Source organism: Ovis canadensis, chromosome 6, assembly GCF_042477335.2.
Source record: "Ovis canadensis isolate MfBH-ARS-UI-01 breed Bighorn chromosome 6, ARS-UI_OviCan_v2, whole genome shotgun sequence".
NCBI lineage: Eukaryota > Metazoa > Chordata > Mammalia > Artiodactyla > Bovidae > Ovis > Ovis canadensis.
This window is the reverse complement of record NC_091250.1, coordinates 22,885,484-22,899,071: the sequence shown is the minus strand read 5'-3', so window position 1 is coordinate 22,899,071 and position 13,588 is coordinate 22,885,484.

Here is a 13,588-nt window from a genome sequence, read left to right as displayed (position 1 = left end):
GGTCACAAAAGTTGGACACGACTGAGCGACTGAACTGAACTGATCTTCTACTAAGCCAAAGATTAAAGAGATTTACAAAGATGTAACCCAACATCACTCTTTTCACTAATTTTTTTGTTTTGGAAAACAGTTATATTTTATTAAAACTATGATCTTGTTATGGGTTTGCCCTTGTTCTTAAATGAATTAATATTTTTGGTTCCTCAGTTTGAATTTCTAGTACAGTAAATGTTGATAGATATAACCTTTATAAATTTTGGAGTCATCAATAATTTCGTAAAATGTAAGGGCTCTTGAGACCAAAATACGTGAGAATCACTGGCATAGGAGTTGAAAGTAATTTATGTACCATAAACCAAAACTTATACCATCAAGTAATAGGCTAGAAAGAAGACAGATGGAAAGCCAGACTATACCTTCTATCATCTTCCTATTCCACTCCCAGACTGGACGTTGCCTGGCTGGAGATGAAGAAATACTGGAAAGGGAGAAGAGAGGCAAACATGGATATGAGTTCAGGACGAGAGATTTTCTCTAAAACTGAGGCTCCAAGAAGACAGAAAGCTGTGTCCTGCTTTCCAAATAAAGGTTTGCCAAACAGCAACCTCCTCTGTGTGCTCTGCCTACTAACGGCTCAGGAACGAAACAGTGGCAACAGGACATGGTGTTGTAGGCGTACAATCTAAGACTGCACAGGTTCCACAGTGGCAAGAATAATATATAGAAGTTCCCATTCTCCATGGGGAGCTGCAGAAGTCACTACGAATGGGCCTTTTCAGATCCAAAGGGACTGTAAGCTAAGACCAGGAGGACATCTAATGACCTGCACAGACTGATGACTGCAGGATATGAAGAGCCCAGACCAGAGACGCCAGAGCACACTCACCAAAGGCTAAACTTGATGAGACTCATCCAGTGCCAGTAGAGGACAGATGCGTCTGAGGCCTGGTGTCACCTTCTTCCTCATGTCCAAGACCACCCTGACAAGAAAGGAGAGATGCATTCTTAATTTGGGTGTTTATATTGCTGTCCATTCGCTAAGTCATGTCCAACTCTTTGAAACCCCATGTACTGCAGCATACCAGGCACCCCTATACTCTGCTGTCTCCTGGAGTTTCCTCAGATTCATGTCCACTGAGTCAGCGATGCTGTCTAACCATCTCATCTTCTGCCACTCCCTTCTTTTGCCTTCAACCTTTTCAGCATCAAGGTCTTTTTCAGTGAGTTGGCGCTTTGCTTCAGGTGCCCAAAGTATTAGAGCTTCAGCTCCAGGATCAGTGCTTCTAATGAATATTCGGTGTTGATTTCCTTTAGGAGTGACTAGTTTAACCTCCTTGCAGTCCAAGGGACTCTCAAGAGTCTTCTCCAATACCACAATTCAAAAGTCTTTGGCTTAATTCTTCATTGTTTCTAAAACAGAATTAAAAATCCCTAAAGTGATGAAATAGATCTAAAATGGGACAGTCATTGAAAACTAAACAAAGCTACATTTCTGCACAGGTTGTAGATTATACCCACTATAATAGCAGTCTATCCAGGTTCAATTAGCAACAGTGGAGATGCACAGAAGAACAAGCAGCCAGGGTCAAGAGTGCGGCTGGACTTCCTCAGGAAGAGCCAGGGGTAGGCATGGTGTCTTACTAGGCATGAGTGTGCAGATGGAGCACACTTGCAGATTTTTATCTTCTACAAAATAAGCTGTTCTGTCCTATGGTGGACACAGTCTTGTGTAATATTGCCCTGAGTGTGGGCTGAACCTGTAGCCATGTTGGGAACCTGTAGCCACTCTCTTTTGATTAGCATACCCCACATTCAATCTGTCAAGACACCAACTCCACAGCTGCTCTGAGATAACCTCTTTAACTTGGATATCTTGCCCGCTTCCATCTCTGTTCTAATAATCTACTGTCAACTCTATATCCAAAACAACCTTTTTACAGATTAAGTACTCCTATGTTAAATATCCTGCAGCAGCTCTCCTTTCCAGAGTCTGAGGTCTTCCATGACCTGATGTCCATTGCCTTGGAGATGACGGTTCACCTCGCACCTCCTTCCCTCTGCGACAGCTGCACCGGTTTCTGTGCTGACTAACATGCAGCCCCTGCGCTGATGTTCCCTCGGTTGTCCACAGGGTCAGCTCCTGCAGTTTTTCTGAGTCCCTGCTCAAATATCATCTTTTTTAAAAAAAGCCAGCATCAACAACCTTACAGAAAATTTCACTTCCCTCGGTTCTCCTGATTCCCATTTCCCTGATCTAATTTGTGTTTTGCCATAGTACCTATAATCTTATAACTAATTGTGTAGCTTACTGATTTAACAACATTGTTGTTGTCTTCTCCTACTCAAATAAGCTTCATGAAGACAAATGCACTTGTTTTCTTTCATCACTGCATCCCTACATTCATGTATGTCATCTCTGACATGTAATAGGCACTCAATAAATACTTGCTGAATTAATTAAATTTAGCAATAAATGCGGAAGAATAAAAGCAAAGGATGATGGTTTTAACATGGCATATTTTCTTCCATTTAAGCCTCAGAAAAAAGTATAACTTTTACCAATCAATAAATTTGGTAAAGATATATATTTCTGCAATCATGCAAAGACTTAAAAAAATGTCTCTCTTCTAAATAATAAAAAACGAGTTCAGATTTTAAATAATAATGAATTTCTAACAGAACTAATATTAGCAAAGTAACTTTTTCAAATATAAGATGAAAAAAACCTCTAGCCTTTAAGTAGTGTTTTGTATTTACTAAATTATTTGTATAAATTACCTGAACAATTATTCTAAAAGGAGATATTGCTAGCTTCCTTTACAGATGAAGAAACAGGTATGGAAAGGACAGATAACTAAACCAATATCACACCAGAAGCAAAGTCAAAAATTTGAGATTTGAGCTCAGATTTAAATTTATCTTATACCTAACATCATTCTTTCTCCTTTACAAAACCTGGCAGTTAGAAATGGGGACCTGAGCGAGATTACACTCAAATCCCAGAGCTAACCTTGGGTTAATTATATTATTTTCCTGTGCTTCGATTTACTCATTTATATCAGTAAATGGAGATAATACTATAATTTCATTCAATTGTTGAGACAAAGAAATGACTTAGTGAGCACGTGTAGACTCAATAAATATTAGTTATTACCATTATTATCACTATTATTATAATTATTACCTCTAGAAGGTAATAACAAATAATTGTTCTTTTCAGAATCCCTTTATTGTCTGCTCATATTTCCATCTTTAGACATCCTCAGTCATTACTGTTCAGTACTTTAAAGAATGATGATTGCTCATTATTAGAGAAATGCAAATCAAAACTATAATCAGATATCACCTCACCCTGGTCAGAATGGCCATCATCAAAAAGTCTACAAACAATAAATGCTAGAGAGGTTGTGGATAAAAGGGAACACTCATGCACTGTTGGTGGGAATGTAAATTGATATAGCCACAATGGACGAGGGTATGGAGATTCCTTAAAAAAACTAGGAATAAAACCACCATAGGACCCAGCAATCCCACTACTAGGGATATACCTTGAAGAAACCAAAATTGAAAAAGACACATGTAGCCCAATGTTCACTGCAGCACGATTTACAATAGCTAGAACATGGAAGCAACCTAGGTGGCCATCAACAGATGAGTGAATAACGAAGCTGGGGTACATATACACAAAGAAATACTACTCGGCCATAAAAAACACATTTGAATCATTTCTAATGAGGTGGATGAACCTACAGCATATTATACAGAGTGAGGTAAGTCAGAGAAAGATAAATATTGCATACTAATACATATATGTGGTATCCAGAAAGATGGTACTGATGAATTTATTTGCAGGGCAGCAGTGAAGAAACAGAGAACAGACTTACGGACACAGCAGGGTGGGGAGGGAGGAAGGAGAGGGTGAAATGTATGGGGAGAGTAACATGGAAACTTAATTACCACATGTAAAACAGAGAGTCAATGCGAATTTGCTATATGACTCAGGGAACTCAAACAAGGGCTCTGTAATAACCCAGACTGGTGAAATGGAGAGGGAGATGGGAGGGAGGTTCAAGGAGGGGACATATGTATACCTATGGCTGATTCATGCTGATATTTAGCAGAAAACAACAAAATTCTGTAAAGCAATTATCCTTCAATTAAAAAATAAGTATTTTTTAAAATAAGAATGATGAGTATTTCAAAATTTTCATTGCTTTTATCAAATGTACTGACTGAATTCCAGGGATCTCTTTCAGGACTCTTCTGATTTCTAAAACATATTATCCATTTGTATAAATTACCATACAAGTAAAAGGCTTTTAAATTAAAGAAATACAAAAGCCATTTCTCTGATATTAACTCTACTTGATTTGCTATAAATTTACTTGGAGAGGATAAACACCTACTAAAACATCTTATATAGTAAATTGGGGTATTTTAATACCACGTAAATTCTTTCATTTTCATTTTAAAAAAGAGTGTTAAGATTTTTCTAGATTCAGCTCAAGCTAAAATTTTTCAGAGTATTGTATGAGTCCTCTCAGTTATTTGAAGATCAAACTGAAATTACTTAATATAATCCTTACAGTCTCAAGAATATGTAAACCTCTGATATTGAGATTTAAGACAGTAAAGATCTATTTCAATTATAAACATTGACTAATAGCAATCAGTTTCAAAGTTTGCCACAAAATGTTCTCTGTAAAATGATTTCCATTATAAAAACTTGAAATATATTGTCATAGGAGGGAAAGAAAACTCTCAATTTAAAACTTTTGGCAAAGACAGAGGTAAGATATGCCCCAAATCAAAAAATACATTTTTGTTTTAATATACTAGCTGGAAATTTTCCGTTTGAACGCTGTGTATAATTTCCAACAAAATTTTTTTTCACTTTACCATCACAGTTTCCTCATTCAACAAACACTCACATTCACGGATCAAGTATTGCTATGGGTAAGATGAATATGATTACATCCTTGTCCTCTGGTAAACTGAGCAAAAATACTTCATTTCTCCAAGAGAATAACTCTCCACTTCCATACAGTTCAGATTAAAAATGTATCAACCTAAGCACTTTAGACAATAGGTAATAAATTAAATCTCTACTTGATTAATATAGCATTTTTAAAACCCATACATCAAATTTGCATATAAAAGTACATGATATTTCAATTATATTATTAGAATCTGCATCTGGGAAAAGTTGTTCCTTTTGTAAGGTTTTTAACATTCAGTATGGATATTTACTGTATAAAATTGAAGTCCAGAGGGTAGGTTTGTAGAGCCATTATATATTCTGACATTTTCACGTTATTATCCACACATTCAATAAGTGAATGTATAAATACTCATGCTCAATAATAAATGAATGTATTTAATTTTAAACATACTTGTTCAACTCTTTTCCCATCTAGGTTACTACAATGAGTAGAGTTCCCTTTGCTAGACAGTAGGTCCTTGTTGGTTATCTATTTTAAATACAGTAGTATGTATATATCAATACATGTATTTATGTGAAAAACTGAATCACTTTTGCTATACACCTGAAATTAAAACATTGCAAATTAACTATGTGGTACATGCATGCTCAGTCATGTCTGACTTTTTGCCACCCCATGGGCTGTAGCCCGCCAAACTCCTCTGTCCATGGGATTTTCCAGATAAGAATACTGGAGTGGGCTTCCATTCCCTTCTCCGGGGAACATTAACTATACTCCAATATTTAAAAAAAAGAAAAAAAACTAGTGTTAGACAGATTTGATAGGATACCAGTGCCACCTAGTGTCCTCATAAAAAAAGGAATGCTTGCCTTTTTCATCCTATTAAGTTTTACATAAACACAAGCTTATCTTTTTGGAGAAGGAAATGGCAATCCACTCCAGCATTCTTGCCTGGAGAATCCAGGACGGGGAGCCTGGTGGGCTGCCGTCTATGGGGTCGCACAGAGTCGGACACGACTGAAGCGACTTAGCAGCAGCAAGCTTATCTTTTCACTGATACAGGTGTTAATAATATTTACAGCACTAGAGTAAATGTTTGACATCACAAACATCTATAAAGTATGTTATAAGATAAAATAAAGGAAAACACAGAATTTTAGCAAGTGACCATTTTCAACTTACATTAATGTCAAGTATATAAGCATTAGATATTTTATAAATATTAGCTTATATAGCATAAAACAGTAATAAGATCTTTCAGTTTAATATACTATATTTATATATTATGTATTAAATAATTATATTTTGCATAAAGGCACGATAGTAAAAAAATATATAAGGCCTTATTAGTAAATAGATTAAACCAAAAATCAAGGATTACATGCTGTCTGTCTGAGAAGGAAAGAAAGAAAAAGCTTTGAGATGTTAACTATTTAATAAAACAAGAGTGCAACATCTCACTGATATGCACATTTCTACAACCAAGGCAAGCAATCGTTCTTGAGGTGACGGAGGCCAATTTAAGATCACTGAACATCCGGCAACTGCAGCTTGTCATCCTCACCAAAACATGTCTCAGCAGGTTCCTTGCTAAACCTCCCAATATATATGTGTGTTATAGATATTTCAAGTCATTTACTCCAGTGCTGCACCTCCAAAATTTGACTCACCGTCACCTCAAACTTCATTCATCCTATCTACATTTTCAGTGATCCTCACTTGGCCATGTGTTGTCATCCCTCTTCACTTAGCTTAAATTTCATGGCAAATTAATGTGATCCCTTCTATTTTTTTTTTCTTTGCCTTCTTTGTTTACTTTCTTGGCAAACCTCCACCTGAGTTAATTCCAACTCTGTGTCAGCTTTACACCTACACCTTTGCAGCTAAGCTTGCTGTGGAAAAATACACAATCATGCTAGTTTTTTATTTGTGCATGCTAAGCCACTTCAGTCGTATCTGACTTTTCTGGGACCCTATGGACTATAGCCCACCAGGCTCCTCTGTCAATGGGATTCTCCAGGCAAGAATACTGCAGTGGGTTGCCATGCCCTCCTCCAGGGGGTCTTCCTGACCCAGGGATCGAACCCATATCTCTTACATCTCCTGCATTGGCAGGGGCTTTCTTTACTAGTGCCACCTGGGAAGCCTCCAGTTGTTTGTTTGTTTTAATGTATTTAAATTCATTATAAGAACTGAAGTGAGCCCCTCGTGTGACACAGGAACCCTGCTACATTTCTTAGTCTATTCACACTATCCCCAAACCATAACTTCTCCTCTCTCCTCAAATATCCAACACTCCCTTCCCCATCCTCACACTCCGTTGATGACCTTGCTTTGTATGACTCTGAAAAAAGGGAAAATATGAATAGAAGAGGCCATTCAAAAGTTCACACAGCGTATCACTCACCAGTATCTTGCTCCTGCTTCAATGGACGAACTGTTTGAACTACCATTTAAGCTACTTCTGCTTCCTGCACAAGATCCCACCTCATCAACCAGGTAATTCACCAGCTCTCTCTTGCATAACCAGTTTTCTTCATTTCTACTGGATCATTCCCATCAGAATACAAACACTCTTTACATTCTCCCATGCTTAGAAATTAACCCACCCTTGATCTCACATCCCTCTGAAATACTGTCCTATTTCTCATCCCCTTTATAGTGTAATTCCTCAGATGAGTCATCCAAATCCATGGCCACTGACTGTACTCCTATTCTGAAACGATTCCTTTTTTATTTTATCTATCTATTGCTGATTTACCATGCTGCATTAGTCTCTGATGTACAGCAGTGACTCAGTTACCTGTATTTGCTTCTTTTTTTCACATCCTTTCCTATTACAGTTTATCACAGGCTATTGAAGACAGCTCCCTGTGCTATGCAGTAGGGCCTTATTGTTTATCCATTCTATTTATAACAGTTTGTATCTTCTAATCTCAAACTCCCAACCCATTTCTCCAATACCCCCTCCCTGCCCCGTGGCCACCACAAGACTCCTCTCTATGTCTGTGAGTCTGTTTCTATATGAAACTCTTCTTAACAAGGTCCTATTCTTAACTGACCTCCACACAGTAAATCCGACGGTCATTGCTCAACTCCCATTTTACTCGTACCATGAGTACCATCACTCTCTCTTATCTGAAAGCCTTTCTCGACTTTCAGGATACCCCACGCCTCCTTGCTTCACTTCTCAACCTCCTCGCCTGGCTCCTGATAGTTTTCCTGGTAGATAAATGTGGACATGCCCAAGGGCTCACTCTTTGATCCTATTTTCTGTCTATATGTTGTCCCGATATTAGCATCCAATCTTGTGGCTCTAAGTGCCACTGTGACAGCTCCCATATTTGTTTCTCCAGCCCAGATCTCTTCCGAGAACTCCGTACTCGTATAGTGAACTCCTCACTCAACTAACAATTCTACGTGAATGTTTAAATGGCATCTCAAACCTAACACGTACCAAACTGTGTTCCTGAGTACACCTCCCCTCAAACTTGCTACTCCTTAGTCATCATCATCTCAGCAAATAATCAGAAATCTTGGAGCCATTTTTCTCTTTTCTCTTCCCTTTCTCTTATATCCTGTATCCAATCTGTCATCAAATACTGTCCACTCTACCATAAAAATACATCCAGAGTTCAATCATTTATTTCTTCCGCTGGTACCACTCGGCCAACATCACTCTCATCTGAATCAGTGCACTGGCTTAACTAGTTTTTCCTGCTCCAACCCTATTTCCACCACTGCTCTTTCTCTGCTCAGTTACTAACATGACTTTTCAACATGTAAATCCAAAGTCATATCATGTCACTTCTCTATTCAAAACTCTCCAATGGCTACCAGATTTCCTCAAACAAAAAACCCTAAAAACTGAACAATGACTTATAAGGCACTAGGTAGCTTATTACCTTTCTAACTTCACTTCCTTACTCCACTCCAGCCAAACTGATCTCATTTCTGTTCCTTGACTTTACCAAGGATGTGAGTTATTGATGGCTGAATAGCAAATTACCCCCAAACTTACTCACTTAAAAAACCCTCATCTCACACATTGGTCAGGAAATCTAAGTATGACCTAGCTGGATTCTCTGCTTCAGCATCTGTCACAGACGGCAATAAACAGCTACAGCTATAGTCATCTCAAGGCTCGGCTTGTTTAAAGATTCATTTCCAAGCTTGCTTACCTGGCTGTTGACAGGATTTTGTGAGCTATTGGTCTGGCAGCCTCAGTTCCTTTACTGAATGTGGGCCACAGATCATTCTCTGTTCTTTGCCACATACACCTCTCCAATACAGGATTAAGAGGAAGAATGGGGCAAGACACAGGTCAGAGTCTTTTATTACCTAACCACGGAAGTAACACCTCAACTCTTCACCACTCCAGCGAAGGGGACTGCAGAAGGGAGGGAGTGACATGAATGGGGCTCACTAGGAGCCTTGTAAAAGGGTGTCCACCACACAGGTTTGGTGCCACTCAGGGAGCACTGGTCACTTAGACTATTCTTCTTCCAGACAGCAGCATGTTTCACTCCCGCACCTTCTTCAAGCCTTTGACCTAATGTCACCTGCTCAGTGAGACCTTCCGTGAACACTCTTTTTAAATTACAACCCCTACCCCTCAAAGACTTTTCATCCTCTTCCTTATTTGTCTCCACAGCACTTACCGACTTTAACATACCATATAATTTACTTATTGTGGTTGGTTTCTATGCTGTCAACTTAGTTAAGCTGGTAGTACATTTTCACTTCCTTTCCTCTAGAGTTCTGGGACAGCATGAGCCACAGAGGCATTCTGCCTGAGATCTGACAAGTGGAAGCGGTCATGTACTTTTAACCAGGAGGGCCAGTGCAGGGTACAACGCACTGCTGCACATCGTGCATGCTGTCGCCTCTTCTGTCAGCTCATCTTGTAGGTGTGGGGCAGCAGCCCGGTCCCAACCTTCAGCTCCAGGGCTTCTCTTCCAATTTCAGCCACTCTTGAGTCTGTGACAAAGGACTGGCTCCTTGGGCAGATCACCTCCGTCTTCAAAGGTGAACTGCGGGAATCAGGGAGAAATCAATACAAATTCCAACCCATTCCCCCAGGTCCCAGCTCATCCTTGAAGTCCCCTCCACCTAACCATTTGCGATTTGACTTTGGGCAGTAGTCCTGCTCCTCTGACAACTCCAACATTACTTGGTATCTTTTTTCTGCCATTAAAATCTGTAAGCTCTGCGAGTAAAAACTTGGATCCGCTTTGTTTACTGCTCTTACCCCAGCACCTAGAACAGGGCCTATGAATGGTATGTAGTAGGAATTAATTACACATTTACTAATGAACAATTCTTAAAAATATAAGGTACTAAGAATAAACATCAAGGGTGGCAAGAAAAGGGAGAGACTAATAGATGTTCTAGAAGAAAAGCTCCTGTGAAAAATAAAAACTGAAATGTGTCTTAAAGGATGGACAGGAAGGAAATATCATCTACAGTATGAAATAGCATGAAAAAAATAGAGAGGAGCATGCTAAATGTAACATACATTGTATGTTGTCCAGGGATGAGGAATGTGACCTGGGTAAGCCATTACAGTCTCTGTAGCAAGTGACTAACGTGGAAAAAACACAATTTCATTAAATTTAACCTTCCAGGAATATACTCACTTGACTGGAAAGGGGGAATTAGAAAAGTAGGGAGACAACACAGATATGTTGTCTTAGATTAGCAGTATGACAGCAGAGAAAAAAGGTAGATGTGAAACTGTAAGAAAAGAAAACAGGTTTTAACATTATAACTGTATAAATCATTAGTGGTTTGTTGACATATCCGATTCCCCTTCTAAACACATAGCATGGTTCCATTTCCCCACCCTTTTGCAGTTATGCATGGCCACACAACTTGCTTTGGTCCCAGAAATATGAAGCGATATGACAAGGCCCACTTCAAAATGGAAGCCTTTAATAACAAGTGTGATTCTCTGCCTTCCCTTCTCCTTTCATGTTGCCTAGAAACATTACAAAAGGGAAAGTCTCACTGGTCTGAGTCCCTAAATGGCCAAGAGCATGGCGAGAAACAAACCTTTCTGATTTTAAGCCACTGAGACTTTGGACTGTTTCTAACTGTAACACAGCCTCACCCATTCTGATTGTGGCTGCTTTAACTTAGGTTGACAAGCACTTACATTTCCCTCTTTAAGAGATGAAGCTTAATTTCACTCCCTTTTTGTAGGAGCTGAAGTTAATAACTCACTTCTAACAAGTGCATGCTTGTGCGTGCCAAGTAGCTTCAGTCATGTCTGACTCTTTGTGACACTATGGACTATAGCCCACCAGGCTCTTGGGATTCTCCAGGCAAGAATGCTGGAATGGGTTACCACGCCCTGCTCCAGGGGATCTTCCCAACCCAGGGATCAAACCTGAGTCTATTAAGTCTCCTGCACTGGCAGGTGGGTTCTTTATCACTAGCGCCACCTGGTAAGCCCTTTTTAACAAGTGATAGTGCTTAACTTCTCAGACTAGCTCGTAAAAAAAGCATCGGGACTTTTTGTCTCTCGGATCACTCACCTTGGGGAGAACTGAACTGCTGTAACTTGAGGACGCTCCAGCAGCCCTAAGGAGATCCACATGCTGAGGGTTTGAGTCCTCCTGCCAACTATTAGCATTCACTTGCCAAACTGGGAGTGAGCTTGGAAGAGGATCCAAGGGAATCCCACAGCCCCAGCAACATACTGACTGCAGCTTCTACAGAAGTTGCATGAGATGATAAAAACTCATTGCCTTAATCCACCATGCTTTAGGCTAATCTGAGACTCAGCAATAGATAACAAATATGTTGAATGATATAGAAACACACTAGAAATTGAAAATGGAGGATAGAAACAGAGGCTCTGTGACAAACTACAAGGGTGGGATGGGGAGGAAGATAAGAGGATGGTTTGGGAAGGAGGGGACATGTGTGTACCTATGGCTGATTCTGGTTGATGTTCGACAGAAAACCGCAAAATTCTGTAAAGCAATTATCTTTCAATTTAAAAAAAAATAAAGTGGAAAAAAAATAAAGATAACTCCAAGGCTTTGAGATTGGAATAATTTGAGAAAATTGTGATTATCACTGACTATAAGTTTCTCAATTTCATTGTAGTTTTGAGGCAAGGAACATGTTTGATTAACAAACATTTGCTGGAGCCTTACAGACAATGGCACCCCACTCCAGTACTCTTGCCTGGAAAATCCCATGTACGGAGGAGCCTGGTGGGCTGCAGTCCACGGGGTCGCAAAGAGTCGGACATGACTGAGCAACTTCACTTTGACTTTTCACTTTCATGCATTGGAGAAGGAAATGGCAACCCACTCCAGTGTTCTTGCCTAGAGAACCCCAGGGATGGGGGAGCCTGGTGGGCTGCCGTCTATGGGATCGCACAGAGTCGGACACGACTGAAGCGACTTAGCAGCAGCAGCAGGTGGCGCTACCTGTAAAGAACTCGCCTGTCAATGCAGGAGCCATGAGAGACGCAGGTTTGATCCCTGGGTCTGAAGATCTCCTGGAGGAGGGCACAGCAGCCCACTCCGGTATTCTTGCCTGGAGAATCTCACAGACAGAGGAGCCCGACTGGAAAAAACAAATGCCAGGAACCGAAACCAATGAATTCATTATGTATTTACTGATGAACAATTTTTAAAAATATAAGGCACCAAGAGTAAACATTAAGGGTGGCAAGAAAAGGGAGAGACTAAGCGATGTTCTAGAAGAAAACCTTTTTCATCTTCTCTTGTCTAGATACCGTACTTCTATTACAGTTTTGTTACCAGTAGTATCACACTGCTGCTGCTGCTGCTGCTGCTGCTGCTAAGTCGCTTCAGTTGTGTCTGACTCTGTGCAACCCCACAGATGGCAGCCCACCAGGCTCCGCCGTCCCTGGGATTCTCCAGGCAAGAACACTGGAGTAGGTTGCCATTTCCTTCTCCAGTAAAGACAGTGCATGAAAGTGAAAAGTGAAAGTGAAGTCACTCAGTCGTGTCCGACTCAGCGACCCCATGGACTACAGCCCACCAGGCTCCTCCATCCATGAGATTTTCCTGGCAAGAGTACTGGAGTGGGGTGCCATTGCCTTCTCTGATCACACTGCTAGTACACACCAATTGAAGTTTAAGTTTCCTAAGTATTTTAACGTGAAAATAGACTCACGGGCCATTTCCTGACTATATTTTCTCCCACTTATCTCAACATTCATGAGAGATGTACAGTTATGTAAATTTTGTTTCCCTGATGATTACCAAAGTTTCTACACTAAAACCCTAAAAAGGAAGTAGTAGTTGAAGAATGAGTATTCTATAACAAATGTATAGAATACAGTTCATGTATTCAATGCAGAATTTAAGTATTTTCCAACAATCATTTTACCAGTCTAACGGCTCCACCTCCACTCTACCTTTAAAATCCTTCAACTAAACTTTTCTTATAATCAATTTTTAATTCCCCTATTACCACATTCTCTCTCCTGAGAATTCACTCTAAGCCTCAAAGACTGAACAGCAGCTAAATTCATTAGATGTGATCTTGAATCCCCTCAAATAAAATGTAGAAATATTGCCATCTTAGCCACAAATTTCACACAGAGGAGAGAAATCATCACAAATGTGCCACGTCTTAAAATGAAGATAAAATAAAAA